This window comes from Dendropsophus ebraccatus, chromosome 14, assembly GCF_027789765.1.
Source record: "Dendropsophus ebraccatus isolate aDenEbr1 chromosome 14, aDenEbr1.pat, whole genome shotgun sequence".
NCBI classification, from domain to species: domain Eukaryota; kingdom Metazoa; phylum Chordata; class Amphibia; order Anura; family Hylidae; genus Dendropsophus; species Dendropsophus ebraccatus.
Genome location: NC_091467.1, coordinates 73,054,001 through 73,067,026, shown reverse-complemented (window position 1 = coordinate 73,067,026; position 13,026 = coordinate 73,054,001). Strand labels below are relative to the sequence as shown.

The 13,026-nt window shown below is 43.5% G+C and overlaps 1 protein-coding gene across 6 annotated transcripts in view; it reads right to left on the bottom strand.

The window, feature by feature from the left end:
• GPR142 (G protein-coupled receptor 142) overlaps nt 1–13,026 on the bottom strand; it is a 32,971-nt gene that overhangs the window by 16,329 nt on the left and 3,616 nt on the right. For 2 of the 6 annotated variants that reach the window (XM_069953032.1, XM_069953030.1), the window contains exon 1: nt 2,949–3,082. The exons of 1 other annotated variant lie outside the window; for it this stretch is intronic. The gene's annotated coding sequence lies outside the window, so the exon portion shown is untranslated. Of the gene's footprint in view, nt 1–2,843; nt 3,083–6,278; nt 6,359–13,026 lie in introns of those variants that run through there. 3 more of the 6 variants (XM_069953033.1, XM_069953036.1, XM_069953031.1) reach the window with 3 other exon arrangements.

Genomic DNA, 13,026 nt, shown 5'->3' with positions numbered 1-13,026 from the left:
TACAGGAGCTAGGGATCCTCCCAGTATACAGGAGCTAGGGATCCTGTCAGTATACAGGAGCTAGGGATCCTGTCAGTATACAGGAGCTAGGGATCCTGTCAGTATACAGGAGCTAGGGATCCTCTGAGTATACAGGAGCTAGGGATCCTCTCAGTATACAGGAGCTAGGGATCCTCTCAGTATACAGGAACAAGGGATCCTGTCAGTATACAGGAGCTAGGGATCCTGTCAGTATACAGGAGCTAGGGATCCTGTCAGTATACGGGAGCTATAGATCCTCTCAGTATACAGGAGCTAGGGATCCTCTCAGTATACAGGAGCTAGGGATCCTCTCAGTATACAGGAGCTAGGGATCCTGTCAGTATACGGAAGCTAGGGATCCTGTCAGTATACGGAAGCTAGGGATCCTCTCAGTATACAGGAGCTAGGGATCCTCTCAGTATACAGGAGCTAGGGATCCTCTCAGTATACAGGAGCTAGGGATCCTCTCAGTATACAGGAGCTAGGGATCCTCTCAGTATACAGGAGCTAGGGATCCTCTCAGTATACAGGAGCTAGGGATCCTGTCAGTATACAGGAGCTAGGGATCCTGTCAGTATACGGGAGCTAGGGATCCTCTCAGTATACAGGAGCTAGGGATCCTCTCAGTATACAGGAGCTAGGGATCCTGTCAGTATACGGGAGCTAGGGATCCTCCCAGTATACAGGAGCTAGGGATCCTCTCAGTATACAGGAGCTAGGGATCCTCTCAGTATACAAGAGCTAGGGATCCTCTCAGTATACAGGAGCTAGGGATCCTCTGAGTATACAGGAGCTAGGGATCCTCTCAGCATACAGGAGCTAGGGATCCTCTCAGTATACGGGAGCTATAGATCCTCTCAGTATACGGGAGCTATGGACACTGTCAGTATACAGGAGCTAGGGATCCTCTCAGTATACAGGAGCTATGGACACTGTCAGTATACAGGAGCTAGGGATCCTCTCAGTATACAGAAGCTAGGGATCCTCTCAGTATACAGAAGCTAGGGATCCTGTCAGTATACGGAAGCTAGGGATCCTCTCAGTATACAGGAGCTAGGGATCCTCTCAGTATACAGGAGCTAAGGATCCTCTCAGTATACAGGAGCTAGGGATCCTCTCAGTATACAGGAGCTAGGGATCCTGTCAGTATACGGGAGCTATAGATCCTCTCAGTATATGGGAGCTATGGACACAGTCAGTATACAAGAGCTATGGATCCTCTCAGTATACAGGAGCTAGGGATCCTCTCAGTATACAGGAGCTAGGGATCCTCTCAGATAGGTGACACCAGTAGATAGACAGTAAGTAAGCTCACAGCTCAGCCTCCCCCTCCCAATGGCCACTGTGTCCACTGTTGCCTGGGTCCATGGGGCTTGCCGTAAAGCATACCACTAAATGCTGTAAAATACAGCTCAAGCAAAATGTACAGAAAAATGAAATAAAATTACAACCAGATAAAAGAAGGTGATATTGTTCCTTTAAAGGATTGTCCCATCTTTCCTGGAAATAACCAAATGGTGTTGGAGAATGTCGTCTCTTGTTTAAGCTCCAGTCCTGCGGTCTCCATATTCCCCACTGTACAGGAGTAATGACGGGCAGCCTGCACTGCCTAGATCTCCGGTGACAGCCACTCTTATATATGTTCTCATTAAGTGCCGAGTCTGCAGGAATAGACTCCGCTCACATATCTCCCAGAGCTGATGTGCCGTGAAATTTTATATACACGTGTGAGAACCGAACTACTGAAATCCCGACCAGTCCTCCCCGACAAGAGCCACAGTAATCGATGAGATTGATCGTACATGGATAGGAACATATACATATATAGCGCAATATACACATATTATATATATATATATATATATATATATATATATATATATATATATATATATATATTATATATAGCCCACTATGCACATATAGGAGTATATAAATATATAGCGCACTGTACACATATAGGAACATGGGGGGGGAATATATCTATATAGTACTCTGTACAACATGGAAATATATATAGTGCACTATACACTTAAAGGAACATATATATGTATATAGCTCACTGTACACATATAGGAACATGGAAATATATAAATATATAGCCCACTATGTACATATAGGAGTATATAAATATATAGCGCACTGTACATATACAGGGCTTTAGGGTCCAGGGGCGAAACTTTCTATGGGCATAATCTCATTCAACTGTTGAGAAAAGAATATGCAGTACTAGTTATACATATATACTGAAAAGAATCCTGTGCATTGTTGTCCTGGAGTTGTGTGTGAACGTATACATGTACTGAATGGAGCCTTACAGCGCCCGAGATATACTGCTATACAGTAACAATACCAAAATAACACAGCAGGGCCTCATAATACTACTATACAATGGAAACACCAATGCCTGATGAATCCTGCCATAGAGTGCTGCAGAAACAAGTGCTCCAATAATACTGCTCTACAGTGCTCTAATAGTGTACAATAATCACTGCCAGTGGTGCTCTATGTACTGCCATACAGCTGTCAGATACCTTCATAGAGTGCTCACAAGCTGCCATAAGATTACAGTAACTGTGCCTGAATCATCCTGCCATACAGTGCTCAAATAACAGGCTTTTAAAATCATAAATAATCATTCCTAAATAATACCGCCATATAGCAGTCCAGCAGAGTGCAACAGTCTACTAATAGCTGACACCCCTGTCCTCTTGCTGTGCTGTTAGTATACAGGACAGTGGATGAGGATAGCCTTGAGTGTACTGGGCCATAATACCGCAATGAAGTGCTCAAGTAATAGCACTGCCATACTGTGTTCTCACCATGTGAATAGCCCTAGTAAGCGATGGGCAGAGTGGTATAGTGCATCCTGATCATTATATCATCTAGACCCCAGGATCTCATAGAGAGTAAGGCCGGATTCACACCTGTCAGGCCAGGACTTAAAAATAGTCCGTTATTTCCTCACGTCCACACTTTTACTCCATGTGTGCGGCGGTGTACTATTCCTGGCTGGATGTCTCTGACCTGGTTTTTCTGTCTGACTAAGCCCGATATGTGCGCCACCTGCCCCGACCTTCTGCCCGTCCACCATCATTAACACCGCCTACAACAACTCGTGCGTCACCTGACAACTTCTGCCTGACAACTGAGGGTCCTATTACATGGAAAGATTATTGTGCAAAAAAAATCGGTATATCATCCAATAGGACCCTAAGTGTAAGCTCACGCGAGACCCACCAAATGATACCACTTCTGGGGCAATAATCTGGGATTCCCTATAGCCCTATACCTGCCCTGGGTTAAAGGGGTTGTTTACCAAAAACTATTTTCTTTCAAATCAACTGGTGCCAGAAAGTGCCAGAAATTTGTAATTTACTTCCATTAAAAAGTCTCCAATCTTCTGGTACTTAGCTGCTGTATGCCCTGCAGGAAGTGGTGTATCCTTTCCAGTCTGGAGAGCAGTAGAGGTTTTCTATGGGGATTTGCTGCTGCTCTGGACAGTTCCTGACATGGACAGCGGTGGCAGCAGAGAGCACTGTGTCAGACTGGAGAGAATACACCACTTCCTGCAGGACATACAGCAGCTGATAAGTACTGGAAGACTGGAGATTTTAATAGAAGTAAATTAGAAATCTATGGCACTTTTGGGCATCAGTTGATTTGAAAAAAAAATAAATTTGGTGAACAATTCCTTTAAGGGTAAAGAATGTGAAATCCTTAGACTCTAGTCCCCGGTTTAACCCAAAGCCAAATCCATAGCAACCAGGGGGCCCCTGCACTTGTCCATGTCACAATAAGTGGGATAAAGGTTACCCCCCCCCCATGTTATATAACTTTCTGATTGATTATACGAACCTTCCTGTGGTGACGTAGCTTCTTATCCTCACCTCACACTTCGAGAAATAGAGAAAGTTTCTTTTTTTAGATCAATTGATCAAAGATTGAAAGTGTCATCCAAAATATTTTTACAGAAATCAATAGTATAAGTGATTCTAAGAAACTCTGTAATAGGTTTTATTAGCTAAAAAATCCTTTTCTGTCCTCAAAAAGCTGCCCCCCCCCCCCCCAATCTGCTCATTATCAGGCAAAGCCGTCTACATTACAGAGGAGCAAAGTAAGTCTGAGGGGCTGAGGGGGATGAGTGAGAAGGGAGAGCAGAGAAGCATCTGTACAGTATGGAGACTGTCTGGGCACATAAAACACTGGATTCGCAGGTCGGAAAGGTCAGAGCTTATCTGGGATCTTGGCGAGAGAAGATTGCAGGTTGTGCTGTGCAGGCGGCCTTTTCTCCTCTCTGTGCTCAGTTCCTCAGTTCCTGACATGGACAGAGGTGGCAGCAGAGAGCTGGAATACCCCTTTAAACTCATTAACACTAGAAAATGTTTGGCAGCCCCCTTAGAGCAGCAGTGGAGTGATGGCCGTGTGGTGCACTTTATCCATTTTTATGTCCCTGATCTGTGGATTCGTGGGGACCCAGCAGTCGGACCCCCACCACTCAGCTGTGGATAGGGGGGGGCTCTGTACGTGCTTCATCAGCATCTGGCGCATGATCTGTCATAGACAGAGACACTGATTCCAATCCTATCATTTCTACCTCTCCAGCGGCCATTACAGCAGTATGAGGGGTTTATGGGGCAACAGATTCCTATTCCTACTGCCCCCCTCCCCCCCTTATAAGACCCCGACCCCGTCACTTATCGGCTGTCCTGCACTCCATGCACTTACACAGGTACAGGCCGGGGGCCGCAGCATTGTATGCACCAGCCTGGATAATAATACATAGCCGGTGCATAATACAACCCAAGCGGAGCTCCTCATAGAGTGTAAGCTCTTGTGCACAGGACCCTCACACATCACCCTTGATTCCATATAGATTGTAAACTACAGATAGATGTAAGAGGGTCCTGTGCACAAGAGCTTACACTCTACAAGGAATTATGGGTGATGTAAGAGGGGTGAGGGTCCTGTGTACAAGAGCTGACACTCTACAAGGAATTATGGGTGATGTAAGAGGGGTGAGGGTCCTGCTGTCTCTTATCAAGCTCTCTTGTACACAGGACCCTCACCCCTCTTACATCACCCATAATTCCTTGTAGAGTGTCAGCTCCTATTGTTTGAATTGATACATTTATTACTATGTTGCATTTTATTTGCACAATATAAAGACTATACTTAATAATAATATTATTATTAGAATAGATATAGTATAGATATATATGCAAACATGCAGAGAATGATAGATAGATAGATAGATAGATAGATAGATAGATAGGAGATAGATAGATAGGAGATAGATAGATAGGAGATAGATAGATAGATAGGAGATAGATAGATAGATAGGAGATAGATAGATAGATAGGAGATAGATAGATAGATAGATAGATAGATAGATAGATAGATAGATAGATAGGAGATAGATAGATAGATAGATAGATAGATAGATAGATAGGAGATAGATAGGAGATAGATAGGAGATAGATAGGAGATAGATAGATAGATAGATAGATAGATAGATAGATAGATAGATAGATAGATAGATAGATAGATAGATAGGAGATAGATAGGAGATAGATAGATAGATAGATAGATAGATAGGAGATAGATAGATAGATAGGAGATAGATAGATAGATAGATAGATAGGAGATAGATAGATAGATAGATAGATAGATAGATAGATAGATAGATAGATAGATAGATAGATAGGAGATAGATAGGAGATAGATAGATAGATAGATAGATAGATAGATAGATAGATAGATAGGAGATAGATAGGAGATAGATAGATAGATAGATAGATAGATAGATAGGAGATAGATAGATAGATAGGAGATAGATAGATAGATAGATAGATAGATAGATAGGAGATAGATAGATAGGAGATAGATAGATAGATAGATAGGTAGATAGGAGATAGATAGATAGATAGAAGATAGATAGGAGATAGATAGATAGATAGATAGATAGATAGGAGATAGATAGATAGATAGATAGATAGATAGATAGATAGATAGGAGATAGATAGATAGATAGATAGATAGATAGATAGATAGATAGATAGGAGATAGATAGATAGATAGATAGATAGATAGGAGATAGATAGATAGATAGATAGATAGATAGATAGATAGATAGGAGATAGATAGATAGATGTTACCCTGTATTATCCATCTTGTATAACATCAGTACACAATGCCCCCTGTACCTCACTTTGCCCCCCCAGTATAAGCCGCTGCCCCCCGTATAGACATGGTACCTGGCAGGGCTCCCCTCACCTGGCTGCGGCTGTCACTCCATGCTGGCGGTGGCTGCTGTCTGGCTGGAGCTGCCGGTTAGCAGAGCTGCACATTATTCCTGGGCATGCTGCGAGCAGAGAGGCTGCGGGATGTGGATGCTGGGGGTAGTGACAGCAGAGAGGTGTGTGACAGGGGGAGGTGTGTTCCTCCATCCCTGTATATACGGATACATGGAGCGCACACACAGCTGCTCCGCACTGGCCTCCCGGCTCTATCTGTATTCTCACATTACTAACTTACTGATTTTCACCCAACTTTCCCCGTATAAGAGCAGACGAGGTGTCTGATACCATATAACCCTCTATATCAGGGATGGGGAACTATCAGCCCTCCAGCTGTTGCAGAACTACAACTCCCATCATGCCTGGACAGCCAAAGCTAAGGTTTCCTACCCCAGCTCTATGGAGTTATATGGTGATATAGGGGGACCCATTCTCCCGTGCTCAGAATTAAAGGGTCATTCCTTTGACCTTGAAGGTCGGGGTACTGAGACCCCCATGGTTCACAATGAGGAGGATGATTGTGTAAGGACTCTGAGACTGGGACTCCCATGAATGTCAGAGAGCGCACGCAGAGGTGGTGGTGATGTCTCCTGGAGACAGACCTCAGTGGTGCCGAAGCAGAGACTGTTAGTCATCTGGAAGAGACTGTTATATGGTGACCCCCTGGCTGACTATAGTACCACCATACACCTGACGGGACTAAGGGCCCTATTACACGGGACGATTATTGTGCAAAAAATTGTTAAATCATTCAAATTTAAACAATAATCGTTCTGTGTAATTGCAGGCAACGATCAAAAAATCGTTCGTATGTCGTTGATCGCTGATTTAGATCTGAACCTAAAATTATCGCTAATCGTTCGCTGTAATTCCACATTCGTTCACGCAAGTTCCGCATTTTTTCTACTAATTGTTCAGTGTAATTGCACATTGTTCATTGTTTCGCTGGGATCAGTAGGAATAAACGATCGTAATAACGATCGCAAGAACGATCATAGTAACGATCATAACTAGAGATTATCGTTCTGTGTATAATTTGATGAACGATTTCAGGTTAACGATAAACAATCTCGTTTGCGAACAGGCCATAAACAGGGAACGGGTCATAAAGGAAAGACTGAGCTTTCTCCTTTTTTCAAATCCATTCCAGGCTTTGGCTTCCAAAATGTGTCAGATAAATCTGTCTGTGTAAACGCACCATTAGTCTTTAATCATAACAAATCGCTCCATGTAACAGGACCCTAATGGTCCTTTTACACGGAACGATTTATCGTTCGTTTTTGCACGATAACGATCGAATTCGAACAATAATCGTACGTGTAAACGCAGCGAACGATCAAACGACGAGCGAGAAATTGTTCATTTTGATCTTTCAACATGTTCTCAAATCATCGTTGATCGTTCACAAAAAATTCACAGATCGTTCCGTGTAAACATTCTTTCGATGATTTCCCCTATAGGCTTAAACGATCGCATAACGATTTTTCCGTACGATGTATCCTTCCGTCTAAACGCTGATGATTATAGAAAAAAACATTGTTCATTCCAAATCGTTAATCGTGCGATCGGGCGAATTATCGCTCCGTGTAAAAGTACCATAAGTGTAGAGACTTTGCTACTCACAGGGGATCTAGTATATATAGGGGTGGGGATAAGGGTCCATTTACACAGAAAGATTATCTGCCAAAGATTTGAAGCCAAAGCCAGAAACAGACTATAAACAGAGATCAGGTCATAAAGGAAAGCTTGAGATTTCTCCTCTTTTCAAATCCATTCCTGGCTTTGGCTTCAAATCTTTGGCAGATAATCTTTCTGTGTAAATGTGTATCTAATCCACTGCCGACCACCTACACAGAATGGAGAGGGGGTCGGTAACTTCACCTTTGAGAGGCAGAATCTATAGAACATTCCAGATGGTCACATTGTAGAATTTATAAATAATTGATTTTTTATCACATGAAATAAGGATTTGATCAGCGACCGACCAGACGCTCACGGAGCGGTCAGTGTCTCAGTAAGAATAACCTGCACCTGTTTCATCTCATCACCTGTATAATAATCACCTCATCACACTCCAACCTCCAACAGGACGACTGCACTGTATCAAAGGGAGGATGGATGGGCCCAGATACCAAAGCCACCATCACTGGAGGTCTCAGTGTCCACACCTGTTGGGTCAGCAGCATATAGCAGTCCAGATTTCTCATTGATTCTCCTTTATATACACATGGGGAGGTAGGTTACTATCTCAGGACCCTCATCTATTGGCCATAGTGGAAAGAGAAGCTCCATCCGTTACTCAGATTTCAATAGTAAGAGTGTAATACTTCATTTCTCCTGTGGGGGCACTGTGGGGATATTGAACAGTTGCTCCTGGGTTCTTTGGCTGTTAGTCCCATCAGCTCACTCCCTGCAATGTCCGACCAATCCAAGTACTAGGGGTAGAGATGAGTGCGCCTCCAGCACGCTTGGATTCATCCGAACCTGAACACTCTGCATTTGACTTGCGGTGGCTGAAGTAGTTGGATGCCCTATGGTCTTCTTGTATAATATGTCAGCACACAGTCTCCAGGGTGGACGTGCCCTTTAAATACAGGCCAAACAAATGTGACGTATTCCTGCACCTACAGAAATGATACACGGATGGATCCCCTGCTGGGACTGATGGGTTGTCATGGAGCCTGGAGTGAAATATGTCTCCGCAACCGCGATTGTTTGTAGTAGTGTTTAGTGCGACCCCCGCCCCCGCACTCACCCCCGCCCCCGTACTCACCCCCGCTCCACACGGAGTCGCCAAACATGGAATCCTCTAATTATTATTCTTCTAGAAATCACAAGTGTCGTCTTTGTGGCTTACGGGAATCCCAGATGACATGGCCGCCTCTCTGACCCGAATCTACAGGTCGCTGTTATTAGGCTGGAAGATCAGGAACCGGACGGAAGAGTGAAGTCTGGAACCAGTCCGAATTTAAAGGGATACTCCGGGAAAAAATCCTTTTTTCCAAATGATATAGTACCAGAAAGTTATACAGATTTGTAATTTACTTCTATTTAAAAAATCTTCAGTCTTCCATTACTTATCAGCTGCTGTATGTCCTGCAGGAAGTGTTGTATTCTCTCCAGTCTGACACAGTGCTCTCTGCTGCCACCTCTGTCCATGTCAGGAACTGTCCAGAGCACCAGCAAATCCCCATAGAAAACCTCTCCTGCTCTGGACAGTTCCTGACATGGACAGAGGTGGCAGCAGAGAGCACTGTGTCAGACTGGAGAGAATACAACACTTCATGCAGGGCATACAGCAGCTGATAGGTACTGGAAGACTGAAGATTTTTTAATATAAGTAAATCTTTGGCACTTTATGGAACCAGTTGATGTGAAATTTTTTAGTGAACAATCCCTTTAACTCTTCTTGTGCTGAGGATGGTATCTCATAAGGCTGAACATCCCAGCTCTCCTATGTTTCCCGGTGATGGCGGATTGGTTATGTCCCGGTCACCTTCACGCCGCTCTTGGATTAGATTCTCACCCCTTAGCTCCTCTACCCCAAGTTAATTAACGTATCAAATCCCTGCGGTGATATCAGTGGATCACAGTATCTCAGCCATCAGTATCCGAGCTGTAAGATGAGAGGCCGGCGGAGGCTGCGGAGTACACGGCCAATGGCGCTCACTGCATCATCTCTCCGCTGGCAGCTTGTCGATATGGTGAAGATTCTAATGAGCTGTTGCTTAATTATGTCTCCTTCTAGGAAAGCTGCTTCATAGCCAACATGGCCGCCATTAACGCTGACTGTGCGGGTAACGTGTAGGCACTGACTGTGTGCGAGGGCACTTTACATGTATTCAGAGAACTATTACTGTATGAGGGCAAAAAAGGAAGACACTATTACTGTGTGGAGGCACAGAAGGGGCACTATTACTATTATTACTACTACTACTATGACACTATTACTGTGAGGAGGCACAGAAGGGGCACTATTACTATTATTATTATTATTATTATTACTACTATGACACTATTACTGTGAGGAGGCACAGAAGGGGCACTATTACTATTATTATTATTATTATTATTATTATTACTACTATGACACTATTACTGTGAGGAGGCACAGAAGGGGCACTATTACTATTATTATTACTACTACTACTACTACTATGACACTATTACTGTGAGGAGGCACAGAAGGGGCACTATTACTATTATTATTATTATTATTATTATTATTATTATTATTACTACTACTATGACACTATTACTGTGAGGAGGCACAGAAGGGGCACTATTACTATTATTGCTACTACTACTATGACACTATTACTGTGAGGAGGCAGAGAAGGGGCACTATTACTATTATTATTATTACTACTATGACATACTATTACAGTGTGGAGGCATGGGGACACTTACTACTATGAAATACTATTACTATGTGGAGGAAAAGAAGGGGCACTATTACTACTATGACATACTATTACTGTGTGGAGGAAAAGAAGGGGCACTATTACTACTATGACATGCTATTACTGTGTGGAGGTACAGAAGGGGCACTATTACTACTATGACATGCTATTACTGTGTGGAGGAAAAGAAGGGGCACTATTACTACTATGACATGCTATTACTGTGTGGAGGTACAGAAGGGGCACTATTACTACTATGACATGCTATTACTGTGTGGAGGAAAAGAAGGGGCACTATTACTACTATGACATGCTATTACTGTGTGGAGGTACAGAAGGGGCACTATTACTACTATGACATGCTATTACTGTGTGGAGGAAAAGAAGGGGCACTATTACTACTATGACATGCTATTACTGTGTGGAGGTACAGAAGGGGCACTATTACTACTATGACATGCTATTACTGTGTGGAGGTACAGAAGGGGCACTATTACTACTATGACATATATTACTGTGTGGAGTAGGTAAAGTTTCTTAGAAGCAAAGCCATCTGCATGGAAAACAAAGACAAGTTGTGGTAGTCAGGGCTGAACAGAGAACGGACACAGGTGGAGTGCAGCGCACTGTCACCTATATGATCTGCAAAGCCTGTACAGGACTGGTATGTACCACTATGTGGCGGTAATATTTGTCTGTGTACAGTATGTTTTATTTGTATTAGTACAGTAGTATTGTATGGTTACAGTATGGTGGTATTATGTGATCTTCTTATCTATTAAAGGGAACCAGTCATGCAGGAAAACCCACTCTACCCCGTAATAAAGCTTTTGCTACTAACCCTCTCCTCCCGGTGACGCTCTGAATGCCGTTTGCGTTGCCAAGAAATCCCCAGCGCTCGTCTTTGCGCTCACTATGCTAATAAACAGAGAGGAGTCCGACGACCATACGAAATCACTGCTCAGTATGAACGCAATTTGATACTTCCAATAATTTCCACCCAGTGCCTAAATAATACTGCCATACAATATGTAGTATCCATCCATACTACCACCATATAATACCCCTATAACACTGCCATATATTATCCACCCAGGACTGCCATTCATTATGATAGGACCACATACAGCCAACATGATACTGCTATATTGCTGCCATATACATCCTCCATAATACTGCTATACCGCTTTCAGTGATAAGACCAGATCTGTGGCTTTGATCTTTTCCGTCCCTGGACCATCTTATCTATCATCTCCCAATTACAGAGCAGAGAGGAGATGTTCCCTGTGTTACACAGCAGACCAGGATCTGAGATATAATAACTCTTCCTGGACGGACCGCGTCACCAGCGCTGAGGTCACCAAATGTGATGGAAACTCAATTTACTCCTCTTTGTTTTCATTCCAAGGTTCTGTTCTGGTGACATGTGACATGATGGGCGGTCTGTAAGGAGCCCTGGTGCCTGATGGCCGCACATTAAGCCTCTGGCATCTGTCAGTAATCACATCTGGTTCTGCAGACCCTCTAAATGTGGCTTATGAGGTGGCACGGGGCACAGATGTGACCTCATGGCTGTATGGTGGGCAGCTGTGCCCAATGCTATGGATTCTTTGTACTTGTTGTCTTTATTAAAATTACACTTAGTTTCTCTTCTACAGCCTCCTAGTTTTTACAGTCACAGTACGACGGCCTAATGTAGTGATTTCATCATCTCACAATCTTATTGGCTGCAGAATAGCATCCTGGCAGGACGGGGAGCCTTGGGCTCCCAGCTCTGTTATAGATTTTAGCTGTGTCTGCACCCTGAAGAGGCAAAAACAGTTGAATATGCCACTTTCCTGTGATCCAAGGCCCTGAATTTAGAGGGGAAGCCACATCACGCCAACATTGGGTCAGCTGTCATGTCTGTCATTGTGTCAGTATTACTTCTATTACTTCTTCCAGTACTTATCAGCTGCTGTATGTCCTGCAGGAAGTGGTGTATTCTCTCCAGTCTGACACAGTGCTCTCTGCTGCCACCTCTATCCATGTCAGGAACTGTCCAGAGCAGCAGCAAATCCCCATAGAAAACCTCTCCTGCTCTGGACAGTTCCTGACATGGACAGAGGTGGCAGCAGAGAGCACTGTGTCAGACTGCAGAGAATACACCACTTCCTGCAGGACATAGAGCAGCTGATAAGTACTGGAAGACTGGAGATTTTTAAACAGAGGTAAATTACAAATCTATATAACTTGATGATACCAGTTGATTAGATTTTTTCTTCTTCTGGAGTTCCCCTTTAAGATGTTAACTAGACATCATG